The sequence below is a fragment of the Coturnix japonica genome, chromosome 10 (genome assembly GCF_054131305.1).
Source record: "Coturnix japonica strain WE chromosome 10, WE-NBRP24, whole genome shotgun sequence".
NCBI lineage: Eukaryota > Metazoa > Chordata > Aves > Galliformes > Phasianidae > Coturnix > Coturnix japonica.
The window spans coordinates 2,339,044-2,359,480 of record NC_140672.1 but is presented as its reverse complement, the minus strand read 5'-3'; the positions used below and the strand labels follow the sequence as shown (position 1 = coordinate 2,359,480).

Below are 20,437 nucleotides of genomic sequence, written 5' to 3'. Positions count from 1 at the left end.
GCAGTTCAGACCCTCCAGTTGTCTCATGTATACCGCAGAGTCTGGTGACTGGAGCCAGATTTATTAGCCTTCGAATGACAGTTCGTAAGTGAATGTGGTTAAAAGCAAGAACCCATTGTGATGAGCGCTGCAGGCTTGGGGAAGACGACCTATGAATCACTTTGTAGGAAGTCCAGAGTGGCTCCATAATAAAAATGTATATTGAAGCAGTTAAACAGAAGGTTGATTGTCCAGGCTGGTTTGATTCCAAGGGTTTCATAATGAATTCAAGCCTGAGGTTCCCCTGTTACCTGTTAACATGAATGATAGCTTTGATGGATAAGTAGAGGTGGCTGAGTGCCTTGCATGGAACAGTTTGCAATGGGCTGCACAGACAGTGGGTCGAAAGTGTGGTTAGAGTCCTGCGGTCTTTATTCAGGCAACATTCAACAATTGTGCTGCCATTAATAATATTTGGGCTTCTTTTTTTTTCCAACAGGCTGAAAAAAAACCTGACTACTTCTACATCCCTCACATTCTGTCCCCACTCAAATTTTGTTGCTCTCCAAGCCCCATAACCTGAGTTGACCGAAAACCCACTTGAGACTCCAAACTTACACTTTATGGAGGTATACGCACCTATTACCTCTGATCTTCGGTTTTAAACTGTTGGGTTGGGACTTGGGGAATTTGGGCTGTCACCCTAGCTGTACACATTTTTTGGGAAGCCACTTCCTTATCCTCTGCCTGTTTTTCTATCTGCGGAAAGGAACTAATAATTCTTCCTCTGTCACACTGCTTCCCTGGCCTATTTAGGCTCCTTGGAGAAGAGTCAGTCTCTCGCAAATTGTTTATGCAGTGTCTGGTGCAAGGGAGCCAAGATCTTGACTGGGACCTATAGAGTCTACCATAAATATATACAACCAGTTTCCTCCAACTACACGACACAGCTGCTCTCTAAAGTTTTAGCCTTCAACTTTTATTCTGGCAACCAAAAACATGGACAAACGTATGCAAATAAACTCGTTATTTCCAATGAAATTTGACATCCTCAAACATCCTACAGCCATCATATGCATTTTATTGAAAGACTGCTGCTATTTGTTCAGCTTTTTTGCCTCATCCCTGAGAAAAAGGCATACTGACTTAATCTATGGGTTATGAAGAAAAAAATGATCCTGTCAGTTCATAAGTTTACAGAAAAGAAAGAAAAAGTGAGTTTATATAGAACTAATATTTGAGCTACGTGGCAGCTGCAGTATATGGAAATGCAGACAACAGGCAAATATATTTATAGGAGCAAATATACCTCCAGCTGAAAAATATGTGTACTTTTTATGCTTGTCTGCAAAGACAGAGATATGCATCTACATGTATACAAATACAGAAATAGAAGGATAGAGACATAATAACACGTATGTATTTGTGGATATATCTGTCAAGGTTATACACCTGCATTCTTGCATGAAAACTGCAGTCCCCTTCAAACCTAAAGTCCTACACTGTTCAGTACGTGGTAAGAAGTAGATTGTTGCTTTGTTTTGGAAAGGGGGGGGCTGAACATGAAAGGACGTGTTTTCTTGCATGTTCCTCATGCCACATGAGCAGCCAACAATGACAGTCAACAACGTGTCCAAGTTGTTACTTGAGATATTTTCTAAACCACAAAATAAGTGGATTACTAACCAAAAAATCACAACTACTGCCAAAGGACATTTATAAAAGAACACAAATTTGAAAAAAAAAAAAAGAAAAAGAAAAAGAAAAAGAAAAAGAAAAAGAAAGAAATTAACCAATAGGGAAAAAAAGAAAGAGAAAAAAAGGATAAAGAGAAGAATACAATAAGTGGAGAGGGAAAAAGGAGAGAGAGGCTGCTCTGGTGGGTAAACTAAGGTGTCAGGAAAATAGGTTTTTTTCTTCCCTGCTCTACCAGAGAATTCACAAACCAAGTCAACTACACCCGCCAGAGCTTTTTGCAATCTCTCATAGAGGGGCAGGAGAACTCTGCAAGCTCACGGTGATGATTTAGGCCTTAATTTGCTTGAAGCAAATTGAACCTTGCAATCCACTCTTTGACCACTCTGTGTTTGAGCAGTGCCCATGAAGGCAAGGTTGTTAGAGGTATTTCTGACTTATAATTATTAAGATAAAGAAAAAAGGGGTAAAAGTGATTCCTGGTTACATAACGGCATTACTGCATAATGAGTGCTGGTTGAGTACTCAGCTAGTAGAAATGGATTCTGTTCTTTTTTGCCAGTAGAGTTTTGCTGGTTCCTACCAAGAGCAGTCCATTCCTTCATTAGCAGTAGCTCTGATCCTAAAGCTGTTTTCAGTGTAACAGCTAATCAGTGCGAGTGAATCAGAGTACAGCTGGTTGTATTATAACAGCTATTGGGAAATATTTCATATCCAGGTTATGGTTCATTGCCTATACTTTAAAGAATTTTGATTAACTTGGCCTCCAAAGTTTCTTCAAGTTGATTCCTTACATAGTTCGTATTAGTTTAACCATGAAATATAAAATATGGCCATATGTGTTGTTCAGAAAAATTCTTCAGTGAATACCTCATGTGCCCCTCTACCAGTTGGATTTGGTTGGGATGTCAATCAGAACTGCTAAACCAGAGTGACTCTAATGGGCCAACAGTGACGCTCGCACAATGTTGCTCTTCCTTGGATTTCTATGACTTCCATGCTGTGATGCAGATTTGATGATCTAAAAGGCCGTTCGTTTCTCGTCTTTGACATCTATGATCCTCTGACATTTAAACAAAAGGCGATCGTCCCACGGCTTCAGTTATGAACAACTGGAACTCAGCCATTCACAATATTACCCTCATCTTTCCACTGACGCGGTGAGGACTGCCTGCATGCTTCAAAGGAGTGTTTAGGCAGGATAAATCCATAATGCCCATCAGTAAAACTCAGCTACAGCTTCAGACAAAGGCTAACACGAGAGTTGCATAGTTGCTTAATCTACAGCTTGTGGTTGATAACCATTAGGGCTGATTACAGACTGTTAAAAAAAACAAGAATCTTAATGGGAAATGGTCATCTAGGGAAAAATTCCCCTTTCTAAATTAATCTAGAAAAGCAGGTTGTTATTTACAATAAATTACACTTTAATGTCATCATAGGCATTAAAGCTCACCTAAATAAAGATACAGACCTTCCAAAATTGCTTCAGCAAAGTCTCAAGCAAATTATTCAATGCTTAACTTTTGGAAGAGGAAAGAATTTCTCCAGCTCTAAAACCTTTCCAAAGCCCAACAACTGTCTTTTGCTTTTGTTCTACCATCAGGAATACTGCCCCAATGATCAATAAGTTCCTGTAGTGGCTGTGCCACCAATGTTGCAGCGGGTGAGATGGTGGAGATAGACTCCATAGATCCTATTCCTCTTGTAATGATTCATGTGTGGGTTATCCAGCTATGAGCTAAGCCTGGTAACTGTTCTCTCCCTCCCTTGTCCCAAGAGATTTGCTATGCCAGTGATTACTGCTGTTCTGAATTTCAGTTCCTCTCAAAAGAGAACAAAAGATGTACTGGGCGACTTACATAAAAGAAGAAATATACTGTCATCATCAAACAATTAAGAATAATAAAAAAGGTCATAAAAACATACACAAGGCCAACATTTCAGCTAGTGGAAGTAACAGAGCTCCAGTGGTGACACTGCTTCATAAACTTTAATGGCATGATGCAGTCATACACCATTTGAAGCCGTGGATCATGATTTGCTGATGAACAATTTATGAATAGGGAAAAAAAAAAAGAAAACCAACCCCAAAGCCAGCCAAACCTAGCAGATACATTACTTTCAGTAGATGGTTTTCTCTGATTTATTCCCCAGCCTCTCGTTGATGAAATACTCCTTTTCAATACGTTCTTATTTTCCTCTTTATTGCTCAACTGTTTCTAAGTATTGCAAAGCTCCAAGGACTGCTAAGGCTACTGGCTAGAATTATTGATTCATTTTCTTCCCCAAGTTGTTGAACTGACAGCTCCAGATGGCACCAACCAAATGCCGTTCACTTCTCAGTGGTCTACAGGAGGTCCTATAGAAACACTGTATGGATTGAAAAAGGAAGATGCCCGGTGTTTGACTGGTGCTCATATACTGTTGACATTAAAGGCCACTTTTCTCTAGCCTCCTCTTTCCCTGTAGGATCCCTTAGATTCATCATAGAATCACAGAATGGTTGGAAGAAGAGTTGGAAGGGACCCTTTAAGACGATCCAGTCCAACTCTCTGCAATGAATAGGGATATCTACAGCTCAGTCAGGTTTCTCAGAGCCTTATCCAGCCTGGCCTTGGGTGCCTCCAAGGACACATTTACCCTTGTCCTATTTGTTCATCAATGGGACAAATAACAAGGGGTACCACCAAGGTCCTCACTGTTGGTTTTTGGGGCTCAGTGTTCCTGTTTGCAAAAAGCCAAATCTCAAGGCATCCACTCTTACAAACCCATCCCACTCCCTTCCTCCACACCCACTGAACTGAGGGTTTTCCATAAGTAAGAGCAAAAATATGAAGGAGAGAGGACTTAAGGAGTTGGCTCTGGATGGATGGAGAATTCTTGTCTCCAGGACTGTCAGCAGTAACACGCACTCGTTATTTTGATGTTGGACGTTGTTCCAAGCCAAAGTGCTGCTTTCAAAGCTGAATAAAAGTTCTTTCTCGTGATGAGTTTGTCCCCATTTATTTATTGCATAACCAGCCCTTGAAAAAAATTCAGAAAGGTTGAGTGTGAGGCAGGCTTGTGCCGCTTACACGCATGGGATATTCCCTTTGTATTAGTCACCAAACAGATGTGACTTGTCATACAATGCGTGAAATGGCATTGGGAAAAAAAACCAAAAACAAACAATGAGAATTAACTCATCCTCCTGATTTGGGAAGTTCCTTAGGAGTTCGTTCACAAAAGCACCAGATCTACCTGTCTGTCCTTTGTCATGAAGAACACAAAGGTAGAAAAGAAGTAATCAATGAATCCATTGAAATGGAGCTGTGCTTTTTCAGTAAAGTATCCACTGGATATAGTTTGGAAACCTTTGGAAAGAAGGATGAAATGTTTATTGTTCTGAACAAGTTCATGTGAATGTGTGGTTGTTGAGGTTCCTTTCTTTCTTGGTCTTAGAACTCCTTTGGGAGGTGTTAAGTTCAATTGAGGTTTACCTTTCCCTGGGTGTTGGTGACACGTGTGAGTTGTAAAAGCCACAGAAAGAGTAACCAGAGCACCATAGTTTTACAGCACATAAACTACAGCACAGGAATGGTTGACGCATGAAACTTGCATACTTAGTACACTGCAAAAGCCATTTTTTGGTGTGTGCCCAAGTTATAACTTAACATTACCTTCCAGGCAGTACATGACATATATTGCAGCAGTGGTGCAGTTCATGATGTGGGATCCCTCCACTCTTCTTCAGGCTGAGCTTTCAGATAAATGGCTGTGATTCCTGGCAGAAGCAAAAATGACAAACAGTTCCTACTTAGTCCCATGAAATTGTTTAAATCCATAACGCAAAACAAGACCAAAACTATCTTTATTTGCAGACAATGCTGTGGAATGGAAACAGCAGGGTATTTCCCTGATGTAAGACATGTGTTGGTGCTACTATTAAAAGCAGAAGAGTTGAAAAGTGAATTCCGTTTCCGCTGATGGAAAAACACAGGAGATGTAATAAATGCAGCACAGGTCTCTACAGGTCTACATAGAACAGGTTATGATACCGGCACCACAACCATTGGTGGCAGCTCTGGTTTTAATTTATACATAAAAATAAAACAGTGCCCTGTGTCTGAGAGCAGCATTAAGCACATGCGGCAACTTACTTCAAGGTAAATGCATATAAAAACTTAATAATCATCTATTGTGACGGTTTTTCTGCTCCTTCCTTCTTCCCATTGAAAGAAGAGTGACCTGCTTGCGAGGCAGCAGCCTTTTCTTTCTCAGAATTCATATAACAGACTGCTTGGGACAGTGTGCACTTACCATGTCTACTTCAGGTTAAAAACCTAGGAAATTTGGCTTGGGAGCAGAATGGAAAACATTTCAATTATGTTTCTCTTCTGGTTTCAAATCTTGCCTTAATTTAACTCCTTTGCCTAAAAAAACCCACAATTTTTGAATTTTCTTATTATAGTTTTTCAGGCTGAACTTGTATTTATTTTCTTTTTTTTTGTTTTAAAGAACTTGAACAATTTACTTAAGAAATGTTAATTTCCACTGAAACAAAAACTCTTACTATTAATCAAAGCAAGACATTCAAAATGCTTGAAATGCGCTGCTCCAAGTGCCCCAATTCACCATTTTAAATCACACTGTTAGAATCATAGACTCACTAAGGTTGAAAAAGGCCAATATAATAATCTAATCCAGCCATCCACACAACAAATTACCAATCTATGAGTTGCTGCTCTTCTTTATTTGTGCCAAAGAAAAGTATGAGTTGAAATCAAGAAGGAATGGGAAAACAGTGACCTACAGACATCATTTATTGAAGGCAGTCCCTTCTTTCTATACCCCATTATCAAGGTGTGAGTCATTTCATGCACAGCTCAGTATGTACAACAGCTTATCTATTTATTCCAATGAAGCTTTTTAGCTGGGGTAATTAGACAGAGCATCCATCAGCTCATGGTAAATATGTACTTTTAGTACTTTTTAACTCAATAGCTCTAACATCTTAGACAACCATCAGTAGACCAGATTTTCTTTTCCACATCAGCAGCTCCTACCAGGAAAGTTTGTTCCAGATTCCCTTAATTACCTTCTTCTGCCTTCTTGTTGTCCACTAATAATGCTCCAGCCATGTCTGTCTGGTGCCGCTGCATGGCAGACTGTGGCTGTTCTGTATCACCGCAGACATTACACTTCATCCTTTGCACACAACACAGATAATGCCCTGGCATTTCTTATTCTAGGGTGGATGGCTGGTTTAATTTCAGAGTAGATTTATACACCAGACACTGAAACCCACTGCAGATAGCTGGATGCTGCTGTTGATAATTGCCAGGTGTCCAAAAAAACTGCAGAACCACAGAGTTGCCTGGAGCAAGGAGCACTAATTAGTGACTTGTGTGGGAGCCTGGATGCTTGCAAGAGCAGCAGAGGTGTAGGCTGGCATGTGTAAAGCAACAAATCCCAAAGAAATGACCCTCACAGCACAGAAAACAGAGATTATTTTGTTTTCAGAGACAACACAAATGCTTTGGGCTCTGGGAACAGTCCCACCACTGTCCTTGAAGGGAGATATGAAGGCACAATTCTTCTCCTTGAGCTACAAGGTCAATGATAGACTTCAATAGGTAATGTTGGCCAACGAGCTTCGAAGCTCCATCCTGTTGTGCCTGTGAATGCAGCCACAAGAAGAATTCCTCAGTAAAAAGACACTCGTGAGAATGAACTATATTAATGGAGCTGCAACTAATTAGCTTTGTGACTTGTGTTCCTCTCCTGTGTTGTACCTTCCTTGCCAACCTGAGCGCTGTGCTTTTTATCTAGTTGTGATAGGGGTTTTATTCTCCCTGGGAACTTGAGAAGATATTTATAAACAATAATAAAGCGGAGGAAAATATGTTTTGAAGAGCTTGCTGTTTTGTCAAATGCAAAATCCTAAGGAATGTGGTGGTAAAGAATTACGTATACATGTTTGTCGGCATCCACTGACTTCAAAGCAATTCACAATTAACTTTGCTCAGCTTTCCAGCAACTGGTCTATACTCGCTGGCTCTTCTTAAATTTGTTTGGGAAATTGCAATCTATTCTTTGTGGTTATGTTTGCATTTAAGTTCTTTTCTTCCACTGGCGCTAATTAGTACCCTGCTCATTAGTCCCAGATGAGACAGAATTAAAAAATAAATAAATAAATAAAAAGGAAGGAAAAAGAAAACTGAGGACTTAATTTAACATCACCCTATCCCAAGTTCATGGTGTAAGGCTTCTTGCTACCCTTTGGGTTTCTAGTGCATTGTGTATTAACATCCCTTATGTCTCGGTAACTGGATGGTGCAGAGAATCTGGGAAGGACTGGAATTCACAGTCAACAGAGCACCATATGGGTGAATCAGATTCAGTTTTCAAGCCTGACGGTCACCTCTGGAGGATGCTATTAGGCCACGACAGCAAACCATTCATTCTACTCTTCGCAGAAGTAGGTAACTGGTCACACTCTGGTCACAGTATTTAGTACAACAGTCACCCTTATCTCCCCAGTTCATTTCTGTGGCTCGTAAGCAACCATTTTAAAGGACTGTTCAAACTTTCCAGCCCTGCTCCTGTAGCTAACCCAATCAGGTATAGGATCGACTTGGTGCAGATCCATATCTCCAGCTATAGCTGATGCAAAACAGTTCACCAGTGGATGAAGATGGAGAGCAGTCTGGTCCCTTCTCAACATGGTTGAAGAGGGCAACAAAATGCTGCCAGGCACCATTAACTCCCTAGGAGCTTAATTTTGAGCAGCTCCCAGACTATTTTAACTACACGCACACACCAAGCCTGAGAACATTAAGTTTTGAGTGGCAATGAGGTGACATTGAACACAGTGAACCTTACGGGTCACTTCCAGGTTGGGATAATCTATGATTCTATGATGTTGGGCTGAGGTAAACCCATACAGTTGGGTTCTGGGCTGTATTTCTTTTACAAATAGGAAGAGGTTACAAAATATAACAATCATAGAAGCCTCTTTTTCTCCCAGCCCCACTTCTGGTATGAATAATTGTGTGGCAAGATTAGTGGGTGAAGTATTACAAGATGACGTTTCTGTCGACCATGATTATAAACAACAACAGAAAAGAAATGTAAGAGCTCTTGGTTAATTTTTCCCATTATAAAACCACTTGGTATTTCAAATGAATCTGCCAGGGAAACGCTTGTTTTAAAGTTCCTCTGATGGAGCTGCAAATCATCTTATTTGTAAATATTGGTTATTGGTTGTGGGAAGGGGATGATGCAGAGGAGGGAGTGATCGTGTTTACTTTGTGTGATGCACATCCAGCCTGGTTGGGGCCCCAGGCTGACACGCTGTCCCCTTACATCAGCTGCATGACGCCCATTGGGGCAGGGTCCCAATGGGAGGGAGGATGCCAGCTCCAGGCTGTGTTATGACTGCAATTCCCAAGCACTGGTGTATACAAGGCTGCAGTGGTGGCTGTGTGAATTTGCTGCTCGCTGTTGTTTAACAGAGAGAAAACACATAAGAACACTCTGGGAATATTTAATCCCACAAGGGCTGAAGGCACAGGACCATGTATTTATTTGTTTTAGATTTTTAGAAAATGCCAACGGTAAAATAACATCTGGATTGTTGAATAGAGAGAGTCAGACGCAGACAGAATTGGGCCTGAGATACCAGCCATTCTTACAGCCCGCAGAGAAATGGGCAATGAAAATCTGATCCACAAACAACAATTAACAAAGGACTTAGGCCAACATGACCTAGAGCCAGCTGATCTGCTTTGGAAGACAAATGCCTGGTGCTCTATTACACTACCTGTGCTTAGGGACATGGTTTAGTGAGCAATACTGGCAGTAGATAGACAGTTTGAATAGATATCTTAGAGGTCTTATCCAACCTTAACAGTTCTATCATTCTATGATTCTATACTTTTTAACACTCTGCAGAGTATGGGATCTCTAGCAATTTCATTCTGTTGTATCCAGAGGCAATAACATAGAAGAAGCTTGGAGGAATTTACTGTATCTCCAATACTTTAGCCAGATAATTTGTGGGTCCATAGCACAAAAGGGAGCTAAGAGTCATTTTGATATGGTCAAGATGAAATTGTACGTGCATTAAATTCAAACCTGCAATGAGGTGTTTAAGGACGCAGAAGGGGATGTTCTGCTTGGGAACACAGGAACTCAAAGTCTGCCAGAAATAAGCTTCCATTTGTCTGCATTCAAGGTCGGGATTCAAAAAGGAGCTATTCCAAGCAACAGACATGGCAAGATGTTCATCCCAGACAACAGGACGTTTCCCTTTTTCTTCTCTTATTGATGTATTCTGCATCAAAGAGGGCTGGGGTATTTAATCATTGCCTTCCAGTAATACTGGCTAATACAGCTCCCTAATTGCTAGGCAATGGGGAAAAAGTCAGGAGGACCTTGAGGTTTCAGACTCAAAAACTGAAGAAGAATTAAAACCAAAGGCAGTTAAGGAAACGGGCCAAGGTCCATTCGTTAGCTGCCACTAGACTGGACTATGCTTTACTGGTGTAATTATTATCTTTGCAGAGGGTCAACAGAGAAATCCCAAACTGTTTAAACCACATCTAACTCTTAACATGGAGGGTCCTTATATGCCCTTCGTGGGCAAAAAGCAGATGGGTATAGTGTAAATGTAAGTTCCAGAGGAATAAATGGGTTCTGCAGATTTCAAACCCTGGGAGCCTTCCGCTGAGGTGTCTGGTTTTTGTATTTAGGCCTGCTTGGATCGCATGCCCACAGCTTATTAGGCTGCTTTGTGGATCAAGTTAAAAAGCATAGTATTTTGAGAGCAAAATATAAAATTAGCAATGCTGTGCAAAAGAAAATATCTCAAATTGGACCTCTGTCCTTGATGTCCTATCTGTAAAGAGAATGCTGCCTTTTGCAAACTCAAATCAAGCACTGATAAAGGAGGGAAGTCCCTTTTATCCTCAATCCAGGCAACTGGATAAATCAATACAAGCAAATCATCTGACAGCTTTGTTTTAAGGATCTAAAGCTTCAGTCACTGCCTGGTCTTTTAACCAATGTGATTTTGAAGTAACAAGTTCTATAGGATTAAAAACCTCACTCTTACATTTTGCTCCCATTGGACTGCACATGCTTATAACCAAAGTACTCACACATTGTCCCTACAATAAACCACAAAACACATGGATGACAGTAGCCCATTTAGACAGGAAATCTGACTCTTGCTTACAGAACTTCTTTGCCCCCTAAGGTAGCTTAATCCACCAGGTGTCAGCCAAGGTTAGAATTTCATAGAATGTAAAGCTGGAAAGACCAATAAGATCACCTGGTCCAACTATCAGCTCATGCTCATGTTAAAAGCTCTACACCATGTTACTCAATGAGACATTGACCTTCCTCCTGAAAACCTGCAGTTGACTCCACCACCTCCCTGGGCAGCCTGTTCCAATGTCTCACAACTCTTTCCTTCTTCTATAGCAGAACCCACTGAATTGCTTTCTCTACAGCAATGGATTCTCACTCTGACTTCAGCACAATACATTACAGGATGCTCAGGGCATGACGTGTGTTGATTTCCAAGAAGCATGGCCAGGTTTTGAAAACAAAGTAATTTGAGGTGGGTGCTTTAGCCTGGTTCTGGATAACTCTCACTATTAGTAGAAAATCTGCAGTTGCAGTCAATCCACAGTGACTGCAAAGGTTATTATCTGAAGTGAAGCACTAAGGACATAAGCTTGTTGCTACACATCAGTAATTCAATACTGCAGGATGACTGATGGGTTGGTTATATACACGAGGAGTTTGAATACTTACCTCTGATGCAAACAGCACAGGTTCCAGTTCTTTGTATATTTCAGGCAAAAAAAGGGATTTCAATGTGGGTTTTCTACATCCTAGGTGATGTAATAACTGAGCTATTTTTATTTTGGAACGTCTCAGCTTTTTTTTTTTCTTTTTTTTTTTTTTTTCCATTAAACACTTCAAAATATTTGTTTAATCCTGTTGCGAAAGACAAAAGTGTTTGAAATCTTTAAAAGCTTTGCAGAACGGGAAAGCTATTTCCACCTTGGCTCTATTGCTGCATGTGCCCATGGAACCAGATATACATCATCACAGGGGATCTCAGCAAACAACTCTAAGTGTGGTTACAGTCAGACAAGAGGGACTGTTCAGGGCCATTCACATCTATCCTTTCTCAGTAATTCAGATCTTGCTTTAGCTTACAAACCAGCTAGCAATTTCATCACATCCTCCTCGTCAGAGCAGACATTGCCTAAGAGGACTGACATCTTTCCATCCTTACTGTTATTAAATGAGAGCGATGAGCAAAACTTCCAACCCGATCCATTCCATGATTCTACAATTCCACGAACCACTTGGATATACAGTACTCCTAATTTTCCTCTTCCTTTCATCTGAATTACTAATTGGAACCTTGGTGAGCTCTGTTGGTTAAAACAAAGGTCCTCCCAGTCCATCAATAAGCTGCATCTACTTTAGAAGTGGAGGAAAAAGAGACAACAAGGACAGATGATCTCTGAAGAGCAAAGAGAGATTTCCCACCTTGTGAGATTTCAACCCCTCGTTGTTATCAACAGTATATGTTAGGAACCACACTGCTGCTCAGTGTTGATATCAAACAAGTGGTGTGTTTGCCTTTGGTTCATGATTATTTTTAGCCCCTTGGGCCCTTTTTAGGTTTCAATTAAGTGCCACTAGGTAATTAGCTCACAGATAAAGTCAGCTGTTAGAGCCAATAAATGAAAAAACATATGTTGAATCCTGAATGAATGGAAAGCTTTTTCCTTGGCAGATCCTTCTGGGGGACTCTTTTTTTAAGGTCCATTTGGTGCTCCTGTTACAGGAAAAGCTTTGAAAACATAAAATAATTTTATGATGCATCTTCTCTGCTCCTTATTCTGTACTTAGAAGGAAGAAACGCACATATGCAGGTATATGTAAAAGCCATCATAACTCTACACCAATACCTTCTTCTAAAATCTTAAGTAAATGTTTTAAAAGTTCCAGAGTTGAACAACTCCAAAGTCAAATTTACAACTTCCCTTCCTCAAAAGCCAACGGAAGTGGGGAATTCTTTGCAAGCCCTGTTCAACTGGGGAGAATATTTCAGCTTCTCTTAGGACAGATTCCAGGAGGTCGTTTCAGCTGCTAAAAATTTCAGCCATACTTTTTATTGCAGTTCTATGTATGAGGTTAACAACTGAAGATGAGCCCACTAATGATGCCCATCTTGTTAAGAACGCATCCCTTCAAGACGCTTTTTCTGATCATATAAATGCATTGCTGGAAGTAAAGCCAGTGGGTGCAGATAATTATTTGTTTTTTAAGATTAAGTCATCAAAAGGTTTGGTCAATTGCTATCATTCCTTTAACTCTATGAGCCACCTCAGTGTTCCCTATGACAGATACCCAGGGTAAGCACTAAGCCTGCAGAGGATCACAAAGACACAACGTGAATTATGGTATTTTTGTAGCTCAAAATAGCAGGGCTGTTATAGCAATGTTGAAGACTGGGACTGGATGTGATACAAGGAGATACAGCACAGGAGCGTCCATAACAGAATGCAATCAAGTGCAATCAGAGAATGCATGCAAGCTACCCTGAATTAAAACATGTGAATCAAGGTTTGCAGATAAATAATCCATCAAAAATAAAAAGTATGAAAGCTCCTCTGTGAATCCAGCATATAACTGTACCGTATGTCTTCTTTCTTTTGATAGCAAACAGAACTGATTCCTAGAGGGTAGGATACAAAGCACTTAAAAATAGAAATAATTTTTGAAACAAAATTGTCTGTTTAGCTGGTTCTAGGCAGGATTTCATGTCCTATGGCCATAGCTTTGGTTAATGTTGTACCACCCCTTTTTATTGCATTCAGGCCTCTCCTAGGTTCTCAGCCTTCTTCTCTGTCATGAGGCTTTATATACATTCAGCTATGTCTTCAATAGCCTCATTTGATCTGAGGTGATGGAGTAGAGCAGCAGTAACTGTAATGAATCATCCAACTCTTGGGGAGCAGAGCAAAATCTGCCTCAAAATAGACCATCTTGCACTACAAAGCCTTCCTGGAGAAGCCTATTATCTTCCCTCAGAAAGCTCTGACTTAGCCAGGCTTCACAATAACTCCAGCCTTCATGGAAATGGCTTTGACCTTGTCTGTACAACAGCCCTAGTTTGAAGGATGTGGAGTAAAGCGGTAACTGGGTGCTGTTAAGTACTCAATAAGATTCCTCAAGAGTTGGCGTCTTCAATAGGAAACATGTACATTCAAGAACAGCACTGAAAGCTGCAATTCAGTTCTGTGGTTTAGGTCTTCCTGCCATCATAATTCACTACACAAAACAAACGTCACTGATCAGTCAAACCAGATGGAGGACATAAAGCCAACAGACCAACTAGAGAAGGAAGGAGAACCCCTTGGTCTCCAAAGGAGGCCACGCGAATCTGAAGAATAGAAGTAGCAGAAGAATAAATTCAGCACTATTTATTAAGAAATTGATTCACAGATTTACACATGGCCCCATTACACTGCGTAAAATTTAAATACTCAGATCTTTTGTAAGAATGTGTAAAAATATTCTACCACCTACAGTGAAGAAAGCTAAAACTGCAGCAGACACAAAATAAGGCAGTGAGAGAGACTTTGATCCAACTATATGCCTCTATCTGAAGTTAGCTGCTGTTATTAAAGCAAATAAAATGGAAGCTTTACAGCCATGCTAATAGATGTGAATGTTGAACAAGTTTTATTGTCTTTCTGTTCGGTTTGCAATAAATTTTACAGAGTGGAGCCCAAGCCTTTATGAGAATGGTGTCTACTCTCTTACCCATATTCACTCTCAGCAATTTTACATACTTTGGGTTTGGAGACACCTGATGAGTCGAGTCTTTTGCAAGGATTAAACAATGCTGCATTCATTAATGTACTCTGGAGATACACTCTTTGTATAGGTGGAGAAAAGAGGGATCACTGCTCAGCTATTAACCCAGATACGGGCAGCGATGGTCAAGTTATGGTGCATCGTGGATCTGGCTCTAATTACTGAGTAGGGACAGCTACAGCCACTCGAGCTGGAGGCAGGTTCCCAGACGTGCTTCTAGTACAGCTCAGCTGCTCAGTGAGTTTATAAGTGGGCAAAGAAAGGTGGGAGAAGGAGCACTGACTGTGCCAAAGAGTAAATTGTGCCTATTTGGTAGCAAGTCTGCAGGGAGTTGAGTCATCCATGTAGTGGAGTAGGAATGCTTACGGGAGGACAGATGAGAGGAAGAAGCCAGAGCCATGGAGCATGGTACACCATTGCTGCTCATAAATTAAAGCTTCTAGTCATCACTTGGAGTGAGCAGAACTCTTGAATCTCAGACCACGAGAAATGTAAGACACTGAGGCAAGAACACTGCAAGCATTAATGATGCTTTAACCCACTCAAACCTAAAGAGTCAACATCTGTTGAGGGGCTGGTTTTGTCCCCTGCTACTCTAAAGAAAATTAATATCATGTCTTTCTGGAGATAAGAACATGCACAGTATCAAGGGAATATTGTTTAATTTAATGCATTGAGTTGGTGGATTGTCTTGATAATATGGTATTTAAAGGTTGGGTCATACAACTCAATAGAGAAGCAATGTCCCACACAGATCCTCCAGGCCATTACAGCAAAATGAGTTTACTTAAGTTGATCAGAACACAACACAACTGAGAAGGAAAAGACAACGCTGTGACTTCACTGCTGATCTCATTCAGTCCTTTCAAATGGCAGCAGAAGGTCCAGCTTTTACATCAGCCATAGGGATTGAAAATAATCTCACAGTTTGGAGATTGAGAGCTTTTGAAAGGACAACAGAGAAACCAATTACTCTACATAGACTTCAGCCAAATGGGCTAATGGGCCTTTAAAGGAGAATCTGACTTTGAAATTAGGGCTGGTTCTAACAATGATGTGGGCTAACACATCCCATCACCTTCCTTTAAATCCCTGCATTTCGGAAGAGGGAAGATAAGAACACAAAATGAACCTCCAAAATACCAAATCTACCCTTTCACTAGCAAAAAGCAAGAGTGCATTTATACAACCGCATTAACTAACTATAGTTAATGACCAAAGATAAAATCTTTGCACACAGAAGGCAGTTTTATGAGCATTGGCTCTTTGAATTCAAGGCTACATGGGATTCGGGGGCTTGATGGGAATATGGCACAAGTTTCAAATCTCTTCTGTTTCAGGAAAGGAAATATCTACTTATCTCCATTTCTCCTGAAAGAAGGTGGATTCACATAGATATTAACAGCAGTTACCACTTGGAGATCAAAACCAACTTCAGATTTTGTTAAAAAACATTAATCTAATTCTTCAAATGTCTGACTGTAGCAATTTCCTGGCAGCGCAAGCAGCAATCATTACATACACATTTATAGTAAATCTGTGCCTGCTCTAGTCCTAATCTAAAACTGATGGGCAGAATTATTTTTAGTTTAACCTTGGTATTTTCCTAAAAGGAATGCAAATGTCATTGCTAAATGAGAAGAAAAAAAAGGGGGCGAGAGACAAAAATAACAACTTGGTGGAAAATTAAAGCACAGAGTTGACTATGACCCCAGCAACCAGACAAACACAGGTAACAGATCTTTAGTTTCCTGGGTTCTAATGTCAGAAAAGTGATGGATTTGACTCTCCCATAACAAAGCCATTACGGGGGTAATGTTCCAGCAGCCCAGATAGGAATCACCAGGGTAGAATTTAAAGCAAAGAGCATTTTGTTGGTCTAGACATTAAATCTACTACAAGAGTTCTAATCTTTTTAAAATTCCTCCCTCTTTTCCACACAGATTGCTTGCTATACCCTAAGTCTTTGCTGCCTGTTCCAACCCAGCAGTAAGCAAGTTCACTTTGCTACAACAAGAGAAGTTGGCCATAGCAAACCCATATCTGAGATGGTTACAAACAGCAATGCTTACTGCACTGTCAGGCCAGGATATATATCCATTCACATAAAGTTTCTCACTTGGGGATACTTGGGCTTTGTGGCCATGGTGGTGATGGCTGACAGTTGGACTAGATGTTTTAGAGGTCTTCTCCAGCCTTAACGATTCTATGATGAATCTATCATAGATTCTGAGTGGGCACGATGGTGACGAGTTGGAGTTGGACTTTATGATATTAGAGGTCTTCTCCAATCTTAATGATTCCATGGCTCTCAGTGGGTGTGGTAGTGATGGGTTAATGATTGGACTTGGTGACTTTAGAGGTTTTTCCAGCCTTAATTATTCTGTTATTTTGTGATGATCTTGTGTGTTCATTAGCCATCTTATTATTTCTGGGGCTAATGGGCTAGATCCCCCCATTACTTTCTGCCCTGTGTGTTCATTTACACCAATGTGGCAGGACTCAAATACACTTTCCTCGTATTCATTCTGTGCTGATAATAAAGAGTGAATTCTGATTACAAGGGAAGCTTGGAGTGCAGACAACAGCTGGTTCAGATAGCCAGGCATATCCTTGACCTGATGTAGTATCTCGTCCTGTGCACACTGTGGGAACAAAGACTTGCCCAGGTCACTTCCTACCTTCATTACTCTATGGCTCTCAGCTAAGCATGATTTGCAACACTTGATATCATCTCTGAATCTTAAAAGAAACCTTCCTCTCATCTCTGTATTCTCCACTCACCACCATCACCACCCCAAATTTCACAAACAAAACAAAAACAAACAAACTTATTTTCCCTTAATTTAAAATGTCTCCTCTTTTTTTTTTTTTTTTTCCTTTTTTTCCAAGGGAGAAGTAATTAAAAACATGTTTCACTGACTAAACAGGGAATGATGCATAAACAACTTGCATGAAAGTCATTTTTATCTGACTTCAAGTAGTTCCATGGGGAAAGAAAGAAAGACCTATAGGCAGCACAGGACTTGTATTGGTGGGGTGAATAATGATGTCAGTGTTGGCAACAGCCATCACAGACCTGGAACCGCAGTAATTTGGTAGAATCATAGAAGAATGTGATTGTTTGAGTTGGAAGGAGCCTTTCTTTTGAGTGCAACACCTACACCTGAGTGCCAACCATCAACCACTCTGTGTGACCACATCCGACCATCGACTCCGTGCGTAATGCAAGAAAAGCTCTGAATGTGCAAATTATGTGAACAACAGCGCTCCTGGTCATTGCTCCTAATTTTGGTTTACATTAACAACGTGCAATTCAAAGTCAGCCTCACCTGTTTGCTGGGCAGTTGCTCAGCATCAGAGCACTTTGTGTTTTCATGGCATCAGCTTCACTGAGCAGCGTGGTAACGCTCTGCTTTTGCTGTTGCAATTGCGGACAGCCATAACGCTTTGAAGCATCAGTCATGCTCTAAGCATTTCCCACTCTTTTTACCCTTTGTTTTGGTTTATGCCTTTTTTCTCTGTTGCTTTGGTTTAATTTTTTCTCCCCTTATGACTTACTGTGTTTATAGGATAGCCAGTTTTCTCTCCATCATTTCCTCAACAAAACTCTATCAGCTGCATTTTACACTTAGTTTAGATGAAAATATAGTCTGGCACAGACCTGGTTTTGCTGGCTTCACTGGGGCAATGCTGATTTACACGGGCTGTATATATTTCAAGGTATATTCATCCAGTAAACCTATCCACAAAGCTTTCAGCCTTCTGCTCCTTGTTCACTTGAGCTCAGTTGGCTCTGTCAGGCTGGGAAGTGGCCCACCTTTGTGTTGTTATATCTGTCCTAGATGAGCCAGTTGGAAGGCCCACTGCAGGAACATTCCACTTCAGTGTTATATATTGCAGTATGATGGGTGAGCTCCTGAATGCTTCAGAGCACGAAATCATACCGCTCAGTGAAACAAAATATCTCAGGAATATGGTTATTATAGCACAGCAAGAATATCCGGAATATCTATCTTGAAACTACTAGAGAAATGCTGGACAGAGGCACAGATATAAACTTTCACATCCTTCCGAGCTCTGCATATAGGGATAGGGATGAAATAGCTGCATGCAGAAGTTTCTAATTAATGATTTTCATTTCCAGTCTCCAGTTCTGAATTCGCTTCTTTTCCTTTATTTCTCCAGCTGGGAAATCACTGCAGCTCACTGCACATTTTAGTGAAGAATGTCCCGGATCTGGACATAATGGCTTTGGCCATTTCTTCCACATGTAGAAAGAGGGCCCCTTGCCCAGACACGGGACGTGGATCCATGAGCCATAAACTCTCTTGCCTTGTTAATCCACATGTAGGGAGTTTGCTGAACGCAAGAGGCCAAAGGAATAACCATGAAAACACAAAGAATTGGCCACAATAGTTTCAGCCCCATTTGTGCTGGTAGCAGAAAAGCACCTGCTCCTGTTGTTCTTATCTTTAGCACAACATCTTCTCAGGTAACAGAAATATCTCAGCCTCGAAGCTGTACAGATCTGGTTAGCCAAGGAATGGCCCTCTTGAGTCCTCATGTCAAGGCCCCGTCTCTGTTCTTTCACATTGAATGTAAGTGGATACCACACTGCCCACAGCACTTCCACTGCCGTTTTTCTTTCATGTTTTGTGCCTTAAAATTACCTCAGCAAACTTCATTTGATTTACATCTAAACGTTTTCCTGATGTGGGAGGCTCGATCCCTTCCCCAGCTCATTTCATAATTGCGAATCCTAATTCATCCCCATCCTCTGGGAGGAATGCATTTTTTGCAATACCTATGTTGTAATTTTCTAGAGCACATGCTTCTAATTTGAGCATTATTTTCCAAAGCTCCTAGCACTTAACCACAAAAGTTCTTCATTTATTTTCCTTTTTATTCTCCATTTAATTAATCCCCTCTTATTTTATGCTTTGGATCACCGTTATATCTCACATTATGGACCCCAGCATAAAAGCTTGTTGTTCTAACTAAACCCCACAGAAAATGACAATAATTATATGGGGGAATATGACAGAATGACCCTTTTCTCTCTCATTTACTTCCCAGTTTTCTCCCTATCCCAGCCCCAAGTTCTGAAGCAAAAGAAAAGCTCCCAAACAGCTTTAAGAAAACATTTCAAGGGAAAGAAATGTAACTAGTTGCTGCCACTAATTTTTCTGAGTGACTTTGCTAAGTCATCTTTAATGTCCGCTGGGAATGGGAAAGTTTTGTCCTTGTCAGCCTAAAAACACTGGGTTGGGTGGTAACGACCCTTAGGCAAAGTATATTTATTCCTCAAAGTTACGAGGTCCCTCTATTAGCAAGTGTAGATTATGAGCTGCCAGAGTGCATAATGTATGAGACATAATTTTTGATGCATTTCTAGCCCGAACCATAGCTAATCTTGAGAGACAGAAGCCTTGCTGTGTGAATGTCACACTAGCTATACCAACTCTGCAGCAAAATCTGTATTTAAAACAGAACAAGGTCCCAGGATAGATACAAAGAGAGGGGAGAAGCCTGAGGACCCCTGAGACAAAGCTTCCCAGTTCTACCATCCCATGATGGGGGCCAGAAGCTTCTCTCTGCCTCACCCCTATCATTGCAGCTTCCTACCCCTTTCAATACCAAAACAGATAACCCTATTTCTGAATGCATTCTACAGGAAAGCACACATCTCCAGCAGCAATGCTGGATGCTAATTCTAAAATTCAGCCAATAACTTCCCTTGGGAAACTACAGATTTAATGTCTTCTTCATCTGTGACCACTCTGGAGGTAAGCTGCTGAAGACTGCAGAAAGTCTGCCATAGAATCATGGAATGGCTGAGGTTAGAAGGGACATTAAAGATCCT

At 40.7% G+C, this 20,437-nt stretch overlaps 1 long non-coding RNA gene across 1 annotated transcript in view; it reads right to left on the bottom strand.

Annotated features, from left to right (window-relative positions):
- Positions 1–20,437, bottom strand: part of LOC107323687 (uncharacterized) — a 135,097-nt gene that overhangs the window by 36,564 nt on the left and 78,096 nt on the right. Inside the window, exon 2 of the long non-coding RNA XR_014932350.1 lies at positions 5,337–5,440. This is a non-coding gene — a long non-coding RNA (uncharacterized LOC107323687). The remainder of the gene's footprint in view (positions 1–5,336; positions 5,441–20,437) is intronic.